Source organism: Mus musculus, chromosome 2 (genome assembly GCF_000001635.26).
Source record: "Mus musculus strain C57BL/6J chromosome 2, GRCm38.p6 C57BL/6J".
NCBI lineage: Eukaryota > Metazoa > Chordata > Mammalia > Rodentia > Muridae > Mus > Mus musculus.
In genome coordinates this window covers 102,092,945-102,113,059 of record NC_000068.7, presented here as the reverse complement: position 1 = coordinate 102,113,059, position 20,115 = coordinate 102,092,945, and the positions used below count along the sequence as shown (strand labels likewise).

Genomic DNA, 20,115 nt, shown 5'->3' with positions numbered 1-20,115 from the left:
GGCATGGCCCTGGCTTGTTAGATGAGCAACTGCTACGGAACCACACATCTCAGCTCTGTCATAGGCTTCGGCAGCCAGGCCAGGTGGCATTTCTGTTGGGAGGACTCTCAGTTCTGGCTCTCAGTTAGCTGTGGCTCCGGGAGGCAGCTGAGGGCAAGATACTGAAGGGTAGGAACTTGAACTTTTGTCGGAACCGTTTTTTGGGTTTGGGTTCTGTCTGAGGGAGCACTGGGTTTGGAGCCACCTACAGCAGCTAGAGACTTCCTCCCTAGTGCTCTGGAAGAGTGTTTCCCATTCTGAGGCTGACCTCTCACCTGCATGGGATGCGGCACCCCCATGCCTACTTCTGCTCTTGAGAGAAGGTTTGGGGAGGAGAAACTGGGGAGACTTGGAGGCTGTGTTAAATTTTGTTCTGTGTGGTTTTTCTCATTAACTTGTTAGACCTCATTTTTTTTTATTATTATTATTTTCCCTTACCTTTTTTTTGTGTGTGTGTTAGGACCCTGTTACTGTGTCCTTGCTTCTAGCATAACTTTAAAACTTCTAGACATCTAACATTTTAAAATTGAGTTTCAAGTGTGATGGAATGTGTGAGTCCTGTCATCGGCCCGGCTTTAAGGAGCATTAAACACTCTATACGAATATAGAGTTACCATTTTCAGGACACTGTGTACCTTTGAACAGCGGCAGATAGAGACTGTCATTAGCTGGCGGGTGATACTCAGCCCATGAATGTGTAAAGGAATGCAGGATTAGCAGCTAGGCCAGCCTCACCTCTGTTAGTAGCAGCTGTGCGACATTACTGACTTCTCTCGCCATCTCTGCCGTCTGTGGGTACAGTCTAGTATGTGAGAGAGAATTCATGCAGAAACGAGAAGAGGTGGTGGAAAGAGACTTGTTTTAAACAAAGGTTGTGTTGGCAGCTGCTTGGAGCTATTTGGTTTGCTTTGGAGCAGGCTCGTTCCTGGCTAGCCTCCATCCTACTCCCAAGTGTGACAGATGCCCAACAGCCATTTGTCTAGTGTTTGATGCAGACATAATTAATATTTTTTGACTATACCTACAAACACATCGCCTGTCCAGCTTTGCATTCAATGGAGAAAACAACTCCTGCTTAGGCATTAAAGGGACGTGAACGTTCCTTTCTAAGAGACAATGAGCTTTCCCTTGAAGTGTCTTTCAGAATCTTCTCCAGCCATGGAGCTCAGTGTGAGATTTGGAAGAAGACCATCCAGACTCAAACATGGTCCTCTCCTGCATCCTTAGGGGAATGTGTAATCTTAGAAATGCTCCCAGAAGCTGGGCAGTGGTGGCACACGCCTTTAATCTCAGCACTTAGGAGCCAGAGGCAGGCAGATCTCTGAGTTCAAAGCCAGCCTGGTCTACAGAGTGAGTTCCAGGACAGCCAGGGCTATACAGAGAAACTCTGTCTTGAAAAACTGAAAGAAGAAAGAAAGAGAGAAAGCGAGAAAGAGAGAAAGAAAAGAAAGGAAAAGGAAAGAAAAGAAAAGAAAGGAAAAGGAAAGAAAAGAAAAGAGAAGAGAAGAGAAGAGAAGAGAAGAGAAGAGAAGAGAAGAGAAGAGAAGAAAAGCTTCCAGAATATTCTAATTGAGCAACTGCTGGTGGGATTGAAGGACATTCTTCCCCCTGAGAGGACTCCGGTTTTGTCTTCTCTCAGTGGGAGCAGGACAGCGTCTAATTGTGAGCACTGTGGTGATGTCTTAGTATGTGTGCTGAAATTAGTAGCATGGAGCCTCTGGTTTATAAGCACACAAAGTGAGCTGAAAAGCAGTTCAAAACACAGCAATGGGTAGTCTGTGTCATCAGGGCGTGATTGTATGGATTTTATTTTTCTTCCCCTATTTTCATGTGTGTGAGCTAAGTATGTACATGTACAGGTGAATGCCTGAGGTTGCTGTTAGAATCACCCTTCATTGCTCTTCCAACTTCTTCATTGAGGCAGGCTCTCTTCTTACATGAAGTACCGATACGGCCAGCTTTTCGAGCTAGCTTTCTCTGGGCTTTGCTTGTCTCTGCTTCCAAGGCTGCAGTTACTGGGTGAGATCTGAACTGCAGTCCTCACGTTTGCGAGAGCTTTAGCCACTGACGCGTCTTCCCAGCCCATGCCTTGCCTTCTCTATTTAACATGAGCTGTGTTTCTGTGTATTGTTAGTCATTGTATGGTGAAAATATATGCACTGCAATTTCGCCATACTCTATTGCATGTCCTTTACTTAAAAATAGACTTACCTTTATTCTTTTTAATTACATGTAAATGTATCTATCTGCTTGTGGATATAGTCCACTTGACTACTGGTACCCTCAGAGGCCATAAGAGGGCATCAGATACCCTGGCACTGGAGTTAGATAATTGTGAGCCATCTGACATGGATGCTGGGAGCTAAACTTGGTCCTCTGAAAGAGAAGCAGATGCTCTTAACCACTGAGCCATCTCTCCCACCCTGTTCCGCCTTTTGGCTTCTGTTCATCACTGTGTTTAGCATCACATAGAAACATCCTCCGCAGGTGACAGGATGTGTGGTGGGGTCAGCCTGGGCCAGCAGCACAGGGCTGAGGGCAGAGGTGAAGAGTTCACTTTCTCTGAGAGCAGCCACCTTCATGGAAGGAGTTTCTTTGAAACAACTGTCTGCCTCAGGGAAGGGCAGGGAGGTGGCCACTGTGACCTCTGGGAGGTCATGGCATCCAGCACTCTGAGGCACTTTGGCATGGAGAAGATAATGTTTTAGAAAAGAGCTTGCAAATCCTTGCTCTTTTGAAAGGGCACAGGGAGCCTGGAGATGGGTCCCGCGGTGGGATGTGGTCTTGTGAGCAGCTGCTTTGTATCTGCAGTAGAGAGGAAAGACTTTTAGAAAATAAGGAAAAAAAATCTATCATAAAGGGTTTTTAAAATATCACATATTGCAAAAATTGAGTGGAGGAGGACAAAGGAATGTCATCGGAGCCTGTCCCTGTGACATGCACTCAGCATCTTGGAAGCTTTTCACTCAGGTTTTTCCCATTTGCAATCACCATGGAAAGTCCAGTTTTTCATTCCCAGTTTTTCCATTGCGATTTCCCCGTGATGTCCTCTTAGTGATTTTTCTATAATTCACTATCATGTAATATCTTAGTTTATGTGCATTGGTGTTTTGCCTGCCTGCATGTCTGTATGAGGATACTGGCTCCCCTGGAACTGGAGGTATGGACATGTGGGTGCTGGGAACTGAACCCTGGTCCTCCAGAAGAGCAGCTAGTGCTCTCAATCAAGGAGCCACCTCTCCAGCCCTTCTCTACCATTTTAATTCCTAGATAATAATCCACTAATTTGGTATGATATTACTGATTATGCTACTAGTCCTTTCTCTTGTTTTTTATTTTTTAACTTTTGCTGCTTGGGATTGAACCCAGGACTTCACGTGTCCCAGGCCAGTATCTGCCCTGAGCTTCATCTTTATCTCTCCCTGCTAACGTTGTTCAGCTTTCTGCTACTGAAGAGTCTTTGGCATTGACAGCTTGACAGTGGGGATGGCACCCCCACCACCCATTTCCCAGGACTGGGTTCTCAGAAACAAGACTGTGCTGTAGGGCGGGAGCTCTTCCTGCCCGTGTCCACAGACTGCCCACTTGTTTTGCTATAGGCCTGCACTGGTTTGCTTTCACTGGCCAGGAGTGAAGTCTGGGACCTATTTTAGTCTTGGCAGCGTTGAGTAATATCTTTAAAATAAACTCTCTTTTCCTGGTTATTTTAATAGTTGAGAGCAGTTCATGTATTTTACATTTTTAATTTTTTTAGTTAACAAGGTAGAATGCTTATATTTTTAGCTATTAGTTTTATTTCTTTGTGAGATATTTGTTGATGAATTGAAATTAACTCTCACCTGGGCCTTGCGGGTATTAGCTGTTGTGCAGAGTGCCTCTGGAGGACCTCCGCTCAGAGCTGGGGCTCGGAGGCTTTATTTTGGTGTGCTAGTTCTTGGCTAGTGAATTGCCCTGAGTGATAAGTTTATTCAAATTGCTTTTCATGTCTTCCCTCTGTTTCTGTGGTAATAAAATGATGAGACATATGTGTCAGGAAACGCGATGCCTCCGTGAGAGCGCTCACTTTCAGGAGCCACAGTGAGTATGTGCTTGAGTGTCCTGGGCACCGTACTGAGCCAGGCACCTTATGTCCTAGAGCAACGCATTGGGTTGCCACGGGAGCTTTACTAGGAAGGAGCTGTCGTCACAGAGGCCCAGCAAGCACACAGAGCTTGCATGTTGGCTCTAGAAGACCCCATAGCCTTCCTCTATCAGAGACTCCCAAGAGTATTTTTTGTTCACCTGTGTAGGTGACCCTTCGCTGATCTTGTGGATCTGTATTACCCGTGGATCTATGTTACCTGTATTGTGCTTGTTGTAGTTAACAGAAATTCCTGCAACTAATGCAAAAGAGAGTAGTTGGCTTATAAAGAAAGAGAGTTATTTTGGAGTTTTTAACCTCAGAACCCAGTTGGCTCTGTTGCCTGTGGAAGATGGTGTGTCGTGGTGGGAGAGTGAACAGTGAAGTGAAACCTCATGACTAGGAAGCAGAAAAGAGAATGAGGAGGAAGGTCCCGGGTCTCATCATCCTCTTCAGGCCACCCCCAATGGCCTAAAGGCTTCCTAGTAGACTTTTTCTTTATAGTGCTATTATTTTTAATTATGAGTGTTTGTTCTCTCATGTGCATGCACATACATGTTTGCATGTAGCCAGGTGCCTATGGAGGCCAGAGGGATGGAGATGTGAACTGCCCAACATGGGTGCTGCCAATCAAACTCAGGTCCTCTGGAAGAGTAGCAAGTGCTCTTAACTGTCCTGTCAGATCACTAACTCTGGACCCCACCTCCTCAGGCTCCGTCACCTCCTTCCTACTCCTGTCAGTAAAACTTTAACACTTGGGCCTCTGAGGGACATTCAGAATACAAACTATAGGAAAAAATTCAACACATCAATAATGTTTTTCTCCAATAATGATTTTTAAGGTGGCCTTTAGTCCTATGGGCCTCTGAAACCTCTTCCTAGAAGCAAAGTCCCATTCCCAGTGCTAAAGCAGAGACACAGATGTCTAGAGCCGAGTGCCTTGAGACCTTCCTGTTCTGCCATGGGCTTTTACTGTTATCTCTGTGTCTCGACAAACTGTTGGGGGTTCCTCCTCACAAGTGGGATTAGTTCTCCTTGGGAGAATTTCATCGTGTCTTTGGTCACGTGTGGCACTTTTATCATCTCTGACTTTTGCCTGGGTGCGTGCATGTCTGGTGGAGTGTGGAGGAGAAACTAAAGGATGTTAAAAGAAAACATTTTAATGAATCTCCCAAACCAGAGACGTGGGAAAGTAGGTGCAGACTTGGAATCCGAATTCCATCTGCCTCCACTGTGCCCCGCTCTTGCTTACTCATTGCTCAGGCATGATGGTGGAAGAACTGGATAGAGTTTCAGGGGCAAGTGTGGAACTCTGGTCCCCTAGAAGTATAAAGGGGTCCTCCTCTTTTTTTTTTTTTTTTTTGTCACCGTCCTAGGCTTCTTCTGCCTCTAGATGGCACCACATGTAACATTTTCTTTTAAACCAACTAAGTTGGCATGGACTCAGAGCAAGCAGAGGGGGAAGTGGAGTTTGAGTTTGCTAGCCTGAACGGGACACTGGCTGTTTCAATAAGCTGCCTTCTAATGGCTTAGCATGTACAAAGACTGGGGAATCCAGGCTTGTCATGGGCTGCATGCAGCGTGCTTCGGGATGGTGGCCATTGCGGTGTTGTGGCCAGTGAAGGCCGGAACCTCTCAGTGAGTTGTGGGAGGCAGCTACAGCTGAATGGATTTTTCCCTTTCAGCTGGATCCAAACAGAATTGCCGAACCACCAATATTTTGAATCAGGTAATGCTACCTGCTGCAGTCTGAGGTTGAAATCCTTCCGCACGGTGCCTCTGGATTCGACCTTGCTTGGTGTGGAGTTTAGCAGAATGGATTAGTTACTCTGCTTGCTTTGTGACCAAATACCTGACAGCGTAGAAGGGAGGAAGGGGGTCATTGCTCCCTGTTTCAGAGGAGCCATCCTGACGGAGAGGGCATGGTGGAGAAGTGCGCTTCATATCCTGGTCACCAAGAAGCAGAAGGAGACAGTACAGGGAAGAGCCAAGGCAAGATGTCACCCCTAGGACTCATCCCCAGTGACTTCCTCAAGCTAAGCCTCACCTCCTGCCTTTCACTGTGGGATACATCGATTGATTAGGTCTGAGAACTCAGGATCTGATGTTCTCTGAACCGTGCCCCACCCCCAAAGATGTACCTGAGGTGTGCTTTACTGAGCTTGCAGGCATTTCTTACCCCACTGGAGTTGACAGTCACAATTAAGCACCGCAAAGACATAATTGAATTAAAATGAGGTCACAGAGTGGGCCTTAAATGATCACAGCTGAAGTCCTTCCAAGAGAGAAAATTTGGACTCAGATACCAAGAGACAGAAGGTGATGTAAAGCCACAGGGAGAAGAAAGCCGGCTGTCCTCGTGTCTCATATACGTTGATTTTGGACATCTGTCCTCCAGAAGTTCGGGAAAATCAGCTTCTGCTGCTGAAGCCGTTCAGGTTGTGGAAGCTGGCTACAGTCACCCCGTACACTAGCACAGCCATGGACTCATCACCGTTGTGTTTTAAGTTGTCACCTAGAGATGCATGCGTGTCCAACACTTGTGAAGTGTGATGACTTTCACAGGCATCGGCTTCTGCTTTCTCGGTGGTTTGAACATAAGAGCATGTTCAGATCTTAATTCCCAGTAACCAAGGACATGCCCTAACTTGGAAATTGGGTCACTGCAGATGTGAATAGTTAACATGAGGTCATATTATAGTAGGGAGAGCCCTTATTGCAGTCTGCGTGGTGTTCTAAGAAGATAATGTAAAGACATGAGGGAGGGATACTGTCTGACAAGGACCGAGGTGGGAGTGACACAGCCTTCAGCCAGGGATGCCAAGGGTTCACCGTGCTCCCTAGAAGACAAGGTGGGGTGAGGAAGGGAATCCGCCTGGAGTCGATGGGGGAATTGTGGCCCTGATGACCACTTGATCCTGCTGTACAACCTCCAGGGCTTTTCGTTTACACCGTCCACTCTATTGGTGAAGCTTCATAATGGCTGCCCTGGGAGAGGACTCTTCTTTCTTCCCAGGGGATCACTGGGAAGACACGAGTGCTCCCCTGGGCTAACCTGGAAGCAGTGGACACGGGCCTTTTTTTTTTTTTTTTTTAAACTGGCTTGCCATACTTGCTCCATCTCTTGGGGACAGTCCTACTCTCAGTTTCTGCTTGAATATCTGCTGTGTCACATGTGAAGTGTCCCTATTCCTGCAGGTCTTAACTCTGGCTAGCCCTAGTGAAGTACTGAATTCCACAGGCTTCTGAAGGAGTTGGACTTCTGACAACAGAAGTGGCCCTCAGAGTGGCCCAGAGACTGATTGTGGTTTCATGCTGACCCATGTGTATACTCTTGTGTGTTCTTTCTTTCCTACTTGTGTTATTTTGCTGTGTGTTTTTAAATACCTCTGGTAACTCAGTCACGTCCAGACCCTTGGGTTCTTCCATCCCAAAGGTGAAATCATATATCCTATAGTTCAGAACAGGGCTTTAGGGCCAGACCATGCTGGGTTCTCACAGTCCCCGACGCCCTCAGTGCTACTATACTTTTCTCAGCACATACTTCCTTGGCTATAAGATAAGGGACTGTCTCCGCACCTTCACCAGAGGGCATGTTCAAATCATTCATTGCATGATGTAATCAGAAAGAAGCTGATCTTATCCAATAGGTATTGTGCCTCGGGCAACAGTATACTATCCACCTCTGAACAAGCAGAAAATTGCGTGAGGTCTCTATCTGCCCAGCATGGTATGGTCGGCTGCAGCCTCCACATGCCCGGTCCCTCACCTTCCTACACTCCAGTAAGCGAGGCTCTGCCACAGAAACTGTTTTATTTCCTGGCTCAATATCTTTTTGTTTGAGGGAGTCTTTAGCCAGCCAATGTCAAAATGTCCTTCAGCTTATCTCTCTAGAGAGCCAGCTGGATACCCAAGCTGGTGCCAGAGGGAAAAAGAACAAATCTTTGCAGACCTGAGTTGAGTGTGGCTCTTGGTGGAGCCTCCTCTGCATTCTTCCCAGAGTCTCAGCCTCAGTGAACCTGCAGTGAACCTGGAGTTGGTCCCCAACTGCCAGAGTGGCTGTGGTTGGCTTGTCCTCAGAGCTGAGCATACCTATGTGGATTTGTCTGGTTGTGTTCCGTTTTGTGACCTGTAGCCTTCTCCAGTACCTGTGCATAGAGACCTTTCACTTCATACACTGGCCTGAAACCATTTTAAAACTTGATGCAGACGCTCCTCTCCCTCTTCCCCCACGCTTGCATTTTATACCTGTACAGCCGCCATGAGAAAAGATTCTTGGTTCTGATGTTAGAATCCCTCATTCCTAGGTAGGACCTGCCAGTCACCTATATAGGAACAAATCCAGGTTGTCAGACTTCCCATAAATCTTCTCTCTTGCAGCCTTTGCTTAAGAGACCCCGGTAGTTCTGCTTTTGTTTTTCCCAAAAGATGCCAGAAGTTTTGCATGAGGAAAAAAAAAAAGACAAAGTGCTCCCCAGCTCGCTGGGCTTATCAGTTTCTTAGAACTTCTAGAACACTGTATCACACCCCGGATGACACAAAGTGGCTCTTCCACAGTTTTGGAGACTAGAAGTGCAAAGTCTAAGTGTGAGGTGTGCCCTCTCTGGAGGATAGAATAAGTATAAATATATTTAAATTGGTTATACTACTCTTTCTTCTGTCATGTGGTATCTCGACTCCTCCACTTCTGTGATGAGGACACACTCAGCGTGCTGGTTGGTGAGAACGCAGCCTGGCAGAGCTGTGCTTTTCTCCGCCGTGGGTGTGGGTAGGCAGCGTGCTGGAGATGAAACACCCCGTCGCCAGCTTTCTGCCTTCCAGCCCCGCCTACGGCTGCGATGTCCCTGCTAGTTCAGGGCCTTTAAGTCCAGTGTGTTTGCCTTGCGCAGAACACTAAGAATATGGGTTAGCTGCTAATCTTTATAAATTGTAAGCTCACACATGAAAATTGGGCTTATTAGATTTTCTTTTTTAAAAAAGGGGGGAAGGGGAGAGCAAAAGAGAGATTCAACATTAGAATCTGAACTTGCCAAAAACAAAACAAAACAAGAAAAAACTACACTTCTCATTTGCCCTGCCTTTCAACTTCTTGTTCATCTGAAGGCAGTCAAGATGGCTATAGCTGTAAATGGATTGTTGTCCTGTCCATACGATCTGATAGAGTCAGGAAACATGAGGTCCTAGAATGACCACCACAGTGTTTTGGTCTTCGTTGCACATAAAGCAGTGGCGTGCTCTGCCATCAGCACCATCCTAGATTGACGGTATTAGATGTTTCAACCAAGGCAGTTGAACATTTCCCCACAGATAAATGCACTATGTGTGCATGCCTTCCTTAGGGTGTTGGGCAGGCAGGATGAGAGTCATCATGTACAGTGGGAGGGACCTGCTGTATAGCCACATTGTCTGTGTCATATCCTATCTCCATCCAGTGGAACTGTGGTATCTGGGCAAGACACTGCCTTGGTGGCCTTTCGATTCTGTGGGCATTGGGGAAAACAAAATGGAGCCCAAACTTTGTTTCACATTCTTCCCTCAGCAGCTGGCATACCCAGAACACTAATTGAACTGTTACTGGCAGAAGGGTCACTTCCTGGCATAGACTCCTCACCTGCCCTTGGCATTTTGGAGCTTCTGCTTCCTTGTCTGTGAAATTGGAATGGGACAGATGTGAAGACATAGGAAGAATGTGTGAGCACCATGTACCCTTCTGGTACTTAACAAGGGTTACATTTTGTGTTCTGTAAGAAGAATTTTAATACAATTTCCCACATGCTTTTTTTAGGCATCAAAGGCAGGTTGGATTATTATTCATATTCTAAGTTAAGGAGGGTAAACGACTTGATCCGAAGTCATCATGGATGTTCAGAGAAACAGTACATGGGGTAAGAATGAGCATCTCTCCTTCCCAGAGCCATTTGCTGGAGATAGGATAACTGGACTTGTGATACGGGGTGCCCAGTTGAGTATCGCTCAGCCCCTGTTGAGGGACACGCGATGATGGCAGTGGTCCATCTCCAGCTCAGACTGGACCATCGCCCACCACTTGGAAGGTGAGAAGAGTGGCTCTCTACTAGGAGTCCGGACAGAAGACTCCAGGCTTTGGTTAGGGAAGAAGATGAGCAGATCTGTGGAATGAAGGCTTCCAGGAGTTTAGAAAGAAATCCAGGAGGCACATGCTGGATATCGTGTCACCATGAAAAGACCAGCCTCTTAATCACAGAACATCCTAATTTAGGCACAGTTGTTTATTATTATTGTTAATATTTATTACCATCATTATTATTGTTGTTGGATGTTCTTCTTGTTATTGTTACTATTACTACTGCTTCTATATCAAAGCTTCTTGTCCCATATCCCTGCCCATGCTCTTCTAGCCCTGTTCTGGTGATGACAGGGAAATTGGACATGATGTACTAGAACATGACCAAGATCCTCTCAGCTTTCTGTGTCTCTCTAAGTAGAAGCTGTCCTTTGGGACCTGTCAGGAAACTTCCAGTTTAAATGCCTGCCCTGTCACACCACCCTTAGCAGTGTGGAGTCATCTTTGAGATCAGCTCTTCACTTCAATTTGCCTTGTCCCATCTCACGCCCCTCCCGCTTTCAGCAAGCTGCACAGTTATCAGCATGGGTCTGCCTATGAGAGAATCCTGATGAAGTGGTTCATAGTGGGGGTGGGGGTTCACATTCCAGTGCATCTGGAGTAAATATGGCCAGGTCCACTTGGGCCCCCTGTCATTTGGGCAAGCTCCCAGTTGCCAGGTCTTGGCTGTAACTGCAAAATACAGTCAGTGGTAACGGGCCCGGTAATTGCTAATAAAATTTAAATGGCTACAAAATTACAGAACAGAGAAACAAAATTCTTTTTCCTGGCACATCCAGACCAGTCTTGTGGATCTGAGTTAGGCTGTGACAGTATAGTTTTTTATTTTTGTTTTTTAATTCATACTCACACTTTGGGCTGCGACACGGCTCATGTGCAATTGCTTAATGGATTTTTTTTTTTAAATCTAGAAACAGATGAGGAAAAAATAATTTTACAAAGATAATGTGTTGCATTCTTATAATGCAGGCACGACTAGAGAGTCTCTAATTTATTTTTACAATATCAAAATTATATGCAATGTACTGTGACTGCATGCAACACCCGCTGCCCTCTCTTGCCCCCGTTCTGTCTTACTGACTCCCTTCTTTGCAAGCAGACCCCTCCTACCCTCATGTCCACCCTTTCCTTTCTCTCACAGAGACACTGTCTGAGCCTGGCACCTTCAGAACTGATCAAAAACCTCTGGCTAGACTGGCATGGTGGCCTGTACCTTTAATCGTGGCACTTGGAGGCAGAGACAGGAGAATCTCTGTGAGTTCGGGGCCAAACTGGTTCACATAGTGAGTTCCAGACCAACCAGGGCTACTTACAGAGACCCCTATCTTTAAAACAAGTTGTCTATGACTAGGGAAATTACAGATGCTATGGAGGAGTTTTGCCAAATAGACACGTAGTCAAATCTGACTTCTAAGTATTTATGTTTATGATGGAGGACTGGTACATCTCTTAGCCTTCATCAATGAAGCCGATTCCTACAAAGGTCAAAGTGGGAACCCATAACTGTTCAAAGTCCTGATAACAGGTGACTTACTGAATGCTTGGCTCCAAATGGGCAATCTGTGTCATTCCATACAAAACCCAGTGGACATCATGGAAGAGAGGCAGGTAGGACTCTGGGAACCAAAGGATGAGGAGTGTGGTGGACGCTGTCTTCTGGGTATGACATGACCATTGTTCAGGAGGGCACAGCAGCTGTGTCTTCCTGCATGGTGGTGGGGATGGGGATGGAACTAGTGTCTTGTGGTGTAGTTCTTAGTTTTCTTGTGGGCTGGGCTGGAAAGGATGGAAGTGAGGCCAAAGGCAAACCGTGAACCCCTCTTTAGGAAGTCTCAGGAACTTGTGACTCTTGGTGTAGTCCTATAAAATCTCAGCAGAGTTGAAGTATAAAAACCTGTTATGTAGTGTGGAGGGAAGGGACGGACACAGGTGACACACACATATTTCATGTGCAACAGGAACAGCAGAGCTTCAGATTAATTCCACATTAAAATACAGAGTCTGCCTTCCTCGGGAGCAAGACATTTGCATGTGCTGCTTGAGATGCTTATTTCTGCCGCCCAGGCCCTTTATTTTGGGAGGATGAGGGAGGGGATGCAGGCAGGCAATGTTCCAGATTTAGCTTGGGCTTGAAGAATTCAGGATCAGAAGCCTGGCTTGGCTTGCTTGGTAGTCAGAAAGGCTCTTTGCCTCTCTTTTGGGGGTCAGGTGACACAGCCCGGGATGTTTACTGAGCTCCCAAAGGGGGTGGGGAGAATAGAAGCCCCTGCTTGTCCCCTTGTAAGGCACTGGGAGAGAGGGCAGACAGGGGATTCCCGTTTGGAATGTGCATCGGTGGAAAAGTGGTCTGACTGAGGAGCGCTCTGATCTGCCAGTTGCTTTGGCCATTTGAACACTTCAGTCATCGTCTTAGTTATTCTTCCTGTTGCTATGATGAAATGCCCTGAGAAAAATAACTTAAGGGAGAAAGGGTTTATTTGGCTTACGATGATGGACTACATCCGGGACAGCAGTAGCAGGAAGCTGGCGGGTCGCTTTGCATCTGTACTGAGGAAGCAGAGTGTGACTAGGAAGGAGGGCCAGGCTGGAAAGCTTCAAGGCTGGCCCCCAGTGATTTTCTTCATCTAATGCGGCTTCACTTTGTAAAGATCTCACAAACTTCCTGAACAGCATCACCAGCTGGGAAGTAAGTGTTCAAAGTTGTAAGCCCACGGGGACAGTTCACATTCAGACCACAGCGTCCGTGAGAGATGAGTCAGGAGCTGGCTCTCCCCGTAGCTGTGCAAGCATCCCCAAGCTACCAATGCCTGCCCTCATTACTCTACTCTGTGGCCTTAGATCTCAACCTCACACCTTGTTCTTGAGCCCCTGGCACTGCTGCCCCCGGGCTGCTCACAAGACAAGGTCATGCACCCTGTGGCCTGCACAGTAGTGAGCAAAGCTGCCAGATGTCAGAGAAGTTCTTGAAGCAGAACTTTCTAGTCTCTGTCACTTGGTGTCCCTCATTAAATCCCAAACCAGGATTGCTTCAAGTACCCGGAACGCAGGCCACTGCCTAGCCTGATGTTGCCAGGGTACAGGAGAGGAATTGGCTGCTGCTCAGTTTCTATACAGTACTGCAGTGCATCAGTGGGTGCTGTGATTCAAGGCCTGGATGTTGTGTCCCCACCTCTTCTGCCCTTGAACCCACCCATGAGGTGGGCATGGAGGTAGGACTTGGTGCTTTCTCCGCTTCTTCACTTGGTCTTCCCAGTGTCCCGGGTCTTACTCCACATGGCTGCTCTTCCCGACAGCAGGCGTAGTATAAACATTTGTTCCCCACAGCTCTGGAGATCAAGAAGGCAAGTAGTGTCTGAGTATGTTATATGTGGTGTCTGGTGAGGCCCCACTTCCTGGCTTACTGGATAGCTTCATTTCTTGCCATACCACATGATGGGACAGATGACCCTGTTCCTCTGTCCTCTCTTAGAAGGGCACCACTTGCACTGATAAATCAAGGCTTTTCCCTTATCACCCAATGAGCCTATCAATATGAAAGGTATGGGAGGGAGTACAGCATCCCTTCTCAGGTGGTGGCACGTGAGTGACATCTCAGTGACAATGTCGGCCTCAGAATCAGTCTATCCTAAAGGAGTGCTAAGGTGACTGTGATAGTGACCACAATGTGGCTTAGCTCTTCCTTCTGACTTCAAGGTTCCTTTATTTGTACTATCTTTCTTTTTTTTTTTTTTGGACAGGGTTTCTCTGTGTAGCCCTGGCTGTCCTGGAACTCACTCTGTAGACCAGGCTGGCTTTGAACTCAGAAATTCGCCTGCCTCTGCCTCCCAAGTGTTGGGATTGAAGGTGTGCACCACCACTGCCCGGCTCGTTCTATCTTTTATATCCTCGCAGCTCACGATCATGCTGAGGTTAAGTTCAAGGATCTGAGTTTCGTGATCATGCCAACGGTCTTGGTCTATAGTAGCCAGGACGTTGGCTCTGGAGGTGACTGGGGGAGAACCTTGGATTTTTCAACTTCAAGGAAGTGTTGAGCAGTGGTTATGATACAGATGTTGCCACTGCAGACATCAGGATGGTCTTGGTATTCAAGAGATATCCTGGGGTGGCAGCAGAAGGGAAAGGCATCAGACTGTGGAGTGAGCTGGGCTTTTATGGAAAGAGAGGAGGAGGAAGAGGATGGAAGAGAGGAAGAGTGAGGAAGGAGGGTCTGGTAGCCAGGAAGAGGTGTGGATGGTGTGTGGGTTTAAGAACGGCTTGCCCAGCTCTTCAGGGAAGTCCTTGGTCCACAGATGCCATTGTAGGAGCCTGGTCCTCCCAGAGATGCTCTTTAGCATGAGCACCCCTCCCCACTCTTTTGAAAGGCACTAATCTCACTGCAAGGGCTCCACCCTCATCACATAACCACCTCCTAGAGGGCACACCAAATGCCCCTGTGTCAAGGTCAAGGTTTCCTTACACAAGTCTGAAGGAAACACAAGGAGTTTCCTGAGAAGAAAAAGCAGAATAAAGCCCAAAGGATGACAAGTATTCTGCATGTTTAGCTTTGCATAAAGTCATTCCTAAGGATAAGGGAAGGGTTTCAAGGATGCTTATCGAAGTTGCTAAGTTGCTGGTGTAGGACCTGGAGCTGCCAAGGGAAGAGTGTAGCTGTGTGGTTGGTGGTCAAGAGTGGGGGCTGCAGAGTCCCAGGAGAGGACCAAATGATCTTTGACTATTTTCTGCTGTGTGACCCTGAGCGAGCCACTTAACCTCTCTGTACCTCAGCAACCGCCACATGTGTAACATGAGAGATGAGTAGTTCTTATGTTAGTGGCTTCTGAAAGATGACTGCTTGACACCCTCTTAGTACATACAGTGCCTGTCACTCAGCCAGCCTTCAATAATGCCTGTTGCGATTCCCTGTCATTACCTCATACTTTCAACTCCCCTAAAAAGTTGTCAGGTAAAACAGCTTCAAATGCTCGCCCGCTGTCACCTGACAGCCACTGCACTACCCACAATGCCGTGACTAATACATCTTGTGGAAGAATGCAAGAATATTGTAGGCTTATCTTGACAGTTCAGCATGAAGCTGTTCGACGTGGTGTCACCAAAAAATAAAATAAAATAAGAAAAATAAAAGTTCTCATTGAGTTTGTTCCTGAATAGCAGTGAAAGAAAGTCTAGCTCGTTTACCACCTGGGGCTAGCAGCTGTTAGGAACAGCCCCCAGCCTGCCTGTGCTTGGCAGGACACCTGACTGCCTTGTTATTATAGACACAGGAATGACTCAAAGCCTGCTTGAATGAAATCTCCCAAATAGGGCATCTAGGAATCTGCATCTAAGCCAGCAGCCCAGGGAGCCAGGGGTGTCTGCTGTATGCTGACCCCAGGTGCCAAGGTAGATTCCGATATTAATGCATGAGGTCATCGCTTGGACAAACCTTGCATCTTTCGATATGCAGGTAGAAGAGATAGATGCGCAGCATGTTGTCATTCTCTCAGGTGCAGGCAGCCGAGGGGCATCTCTATCAGGGTGTGCCTTCAGAAGCTGTCCACCCTCAACAGTAGTGCTAAGGACCTGACACCGACCACATGTGTCCACTCTTCGTTTTGCTTTAAAGGCCCCTTCCTGCATATTCTTCCCTAAAGACATCATCAGGTGGACTCCTGTTGATCTTGTGAGAAAATCATTTCATTGGGCCAGAAATGAACTTCTCGGCAAGAGTGGGGGGGGGGCGGGGGGGCGGGGAGGTGTGTGTGTGTGTGTGTGTGTGTGTGTGTGTGTGTGTACCCAAGGCTGGAACAGGCTATGCTGGGGTTAGTGCTGTTCCTTTACATGTGATGCCCATGTGTGAATTTCTCTCCACTCCAGTTTGCTTATCTGTGAAATGGGGAAAGGGTGAAATAGACTCTCTCCAGCTCTGTGACTGAATTCCTCACTCAAAGCAAAGCAAAGAGGAAGGGTTGATTTTGGCTTACAGCTTGAGCGGATCCAGACCATCATGGAGGAGGCATGGTGGGAGGAGAGAGGTGACTGGTCACGTCATATCTGCAGTCAGGAAGGAGGGAGAGGGAAAAGGAGAGGGTGGGGAGGAGAGGGGGGATACCTCTAGGTCCACCACAACTGGTGGCCACATGAGCCTATGTGGGACATTTCTGGTAGAGCTTAAATACATTTATACCTGTTAAACAGTTAGGCTGCTCTACAACAAAGTCTCATGACCCTTAGACTTGTGTCTCGTGGGGTATCAGCTGTCGTTATTAATAATCCCATCATCATCTTCAAGACAATGCAGCGATGGTCATCCTTGTCTGTGAAGAATCGAAGTACAAAGGGGAAGCTGCCCCGATCTCAGCCGTGCAGCCAAGTGCAGCTGAGAGCAGCCGAACAATGGTCAGGATGAAGTGGGGTTCAGCCTTCCTGGTGGGGCTGTATTGCCAATTCCTATATCATTGCTTTTTGGACTGGGCCTCTGGGGTGCCAAGGGTGACTGCCACCAAGGAGAAAGGGGAACACAGAGCAGCAGGGGTTTTGGGTTTGGACCCTTTTCCTGCTTCAAGCAAAACGGCTTCAAGCAGAACAGCTTCATGTCTATTTTTAAAAAAATGTGTGGGCTTTTACACACTTCTTTGTTTCCACTGAGGGTTCTGTGGTAAACAGATCCAAGGATGAATTCTTGCTGGACTCCCTAAGCAGCCTTTTGTTCTCTGTCTTTAAAGTCTTCCTAACTTCTGGGATTCCAAAGACCGCGCCAGGATTGTCTCTTGCTGGAACAGAACTCAAGTTCAACTCACTGAGCACAGGTGGTACTCAAGACATTTGTTCTTTATAATGAGCCCCCGTCTGCTTTCAGAGTAGCAGTGGGTTTGCAGGGCTGATGAGTTACCTGTTAGTAGACACTTCTTGGCTCCTAACTGCATCAGGTCCTACTTGGCTCCAATCTGGCAGTGTGGCTGGGTCAGTGTCTCCACTTGTGGTGGGAAATGGGAAGCTGTTGACACTGTGGGTGATGCAGTGCGCGTGGCCGTCAGCCTGAGGAGCTACAGTACCAGTGCTTTGACATCAGAGAGACTAGGGGACAGCTACAGGATCCTCTTCATGAGACCAGGAAGAGATGATCTCAGACAGGCCCATCCTTGGTACAGATAGGTTGTGTCATTAAGATCCCTCTTCAAGGCTTGGAACATGAGTCTGCCGGTAAAATGCTTGCTAAGCAACCCTCACCACTCAGCATACATGTAAAGTTAGGCTAACCAGCTGATAGACTCTCTAGGTTCAGAGAGAGAGGGAGGGGGGAGAAAAGGAGGGAGAGAGAGAGAGAGAGAGAGAGAGAGAGAGAGAGAGAGAGAGAGAGAGAATCTCAAAACATAGAGGCAGAAGACGCCTGATGTTGAGCTCTACCTTGTGTGATGCGCGCGCACACACACACACACACACACACACACACACACCACTCCCCCAACCAACCTCCCTGGTGCAGGGGTGGGCATCTCTCTTTAGTGCCCTGCCCAAGTTTTCAGTATTAGGTGGCTATGCCTTTCATAATTCAAGAGGCTCCCAGAAGAAGCTGTGACTCTTTATGGGGAATCATTTCATCATTAAAGCTTATGTCTACCCAGACAGTGAAGGACCAGGTTCTTGCTCTGCCCTTCACCCCCCTCCCCTCCTTGCAAGGCATGGTTGAGAAGAAAACATCAGCTGCACATTGAATAATCGTGCTGCGATGCAACTCTCACCTTGGCGCATGTGAACGACCGAGAAAACAATGCCCGCTTTCCTTGGGCTCTCTAGTTAATATCCCTTGGTCTTGTGCCAGCCTCTCCCTCGACTTCTACATTTCAGAAGTATTTTGTTTTCCATTGCCGACAGGAGGAGTACAAAGGCAGATGGTGTCATCACCTAATTTGTTAATTCTGCCAGACTTTCTTCTCCTGCCAATCAGCAGTCATCCTTACCGGCTCATGTTTAAGGACAGCCTTGAGGAAAATTACAGAGGAGCAGTGTCCTGTTTACCCTGCGAATGAATGCCGAGGGCTTGGGTAAAATCAGAACAAAACAAACAATTTAAAAGCAGCACAGTGGCTCTGAGTGAATTCAAGGGTGGGCAGCGAGGCCGCTGCAGAGGAGCAGCAGGGGAGCCCTGGCTTGCTGTTCTTGACCCTGCCTAGAACTTAGCATGGGGTATTTCTTTCTGAGCCTTCCTTCCCTTCTAAAGTAGAAACGTGCCCTCCAGCACCTTCCCTGGAATACTGATTATTTACAGGATTGACATCATGCAGTTCTTTGAATTCTCTCCTGGCTTCAGAACAGAACTGTGTAAAACAGCAACAGAAACTGTGGTGAAGGAATGTGAGCCACATGTGGGCCACTGCTGGGGCCGCATCGGGGTCAGTGGATGCTTGCCTTGCAGATGTGAGGATGTGAGTTCATTTCCCTGGAGCCCTTGCTTTTTGTTTTGTTTGTTTTGTTTAGTCTTCTGAGAGAGAGACAGAGACAGACACAGAGACAGAGACAGACACAGAGAGAGAGAGAGAGAGAGAGAGAGACAGAGAGAGACAAGAGACAGAGACCCTGGTGTGGTAATCCTACCACTAGAGAGATGGTGTCTTAATTAGGGTTTTACCACTGTGAGCAGACACCGTGACCAAGGCAACTCTTAAAAAGATGTTTAATTGGAGCTGGCTTACAGAATCAGAGGTTCATGCAATATCCAGGCAGGCATGGTGCAGGAGGAGGTGAGAGTTCTACATCTTCATTTGAAGGCGGGTAGAAGACCCTAGGCAGCTAGAATGAGGATTTTTGTTTGTTTGTTATTGTTTTTGTTTTTTGTTTTTTTTCGAGACAGGGTTTCTCTGTATAGCCCTGGCTGTCCTGGAACTCACTCTGTAGACCAGGCTGGCCTCGAACTCAGAAATCCACCGGCCATGCTCCAGCACTGCCTGGCGAGAATGAGGGTCTTAAAGCCCATGCCCACAGTGACACACCTACTCCAATAGGGCCACACCTTCTAATCGTGCCACTCCCTGGGCCGAGCATATACAAACCATCACAGATGGTAGTTGAGTGGATGCCTGTGATTTTCTTGCCAGCCATCCTAAACTACTTGGCAATATCCAGGACAGTGAGAGACCCTTAAACAAACAAAACAAGGTGACCAGTACCTTAGAAATAATAGCTGAGGTTATCTTCTGGCCTCCACACACATGTGCACACCTACCAACACATGCATGCACATGCACATTCATGATCACTTATACACACACACAGAATATGGGCCTGGTGTTCATGCTTGTATTTCTAGCACTCCAGATGCTGAGGCAGGAGAATTGCAAGTTGGAGGCTAGCCTGGGTTACATAACAAGTTCCAGACTCCATTGGGCTTCCAAGTGGGAACCTGTTTTAAAAGACAATCAATCAAAACACAAACAAAATAATGTGGATAGGTGGTTGGGTGGGTGGTTATGTTGATGATGGATGGGTATAGGTAAATGAAGGAGTCAGTGCATGGGTTGATGAGTGCATGGGTCTATTTTCAAACCATTGGTGGGAGGGAGGGATGGATGGATGATGGATAGATGGATGGATTAACTGATTGGTGAGTGGGTTAATGCATGTTTAGGTAGATTGATGGATAGATTTGTCTTGGTACATAAAAAGAGGAATACCTCACTCTGTAGCCATTCCTTCCCAGAAATCTTTGTCCCCTCTCTTCCCCGGCAGGTAGACCTTCTTTCCTCCAGTTCACATAGAACTGTGTGTTTCTACCTATGACTTGTCAGCATCAGATGCAATAAAGGCCATGGGTGTTTGCTTTCTAGGGCCATTAGATGTTTTCAGACAGCCAGCAAAAGGCCTGAATTTATCTTGCTCA

General features: G+C 47.2%; 1 protein-coding gene across 4 annotated transcripts in view; it reads left to right on the top strand.

Moving 5' to 3' along the window:
* Window positions 1–20,115, top strand: part of Ldlrad3 (low density lipoprotein receptor class A domain containing 3) — a 236,260-nt gene that overhangs the window by 73,401 nt on the left and 142,744 nt on the right. The gene's annotated exons all lie outside the window — the stretch shown is intronic.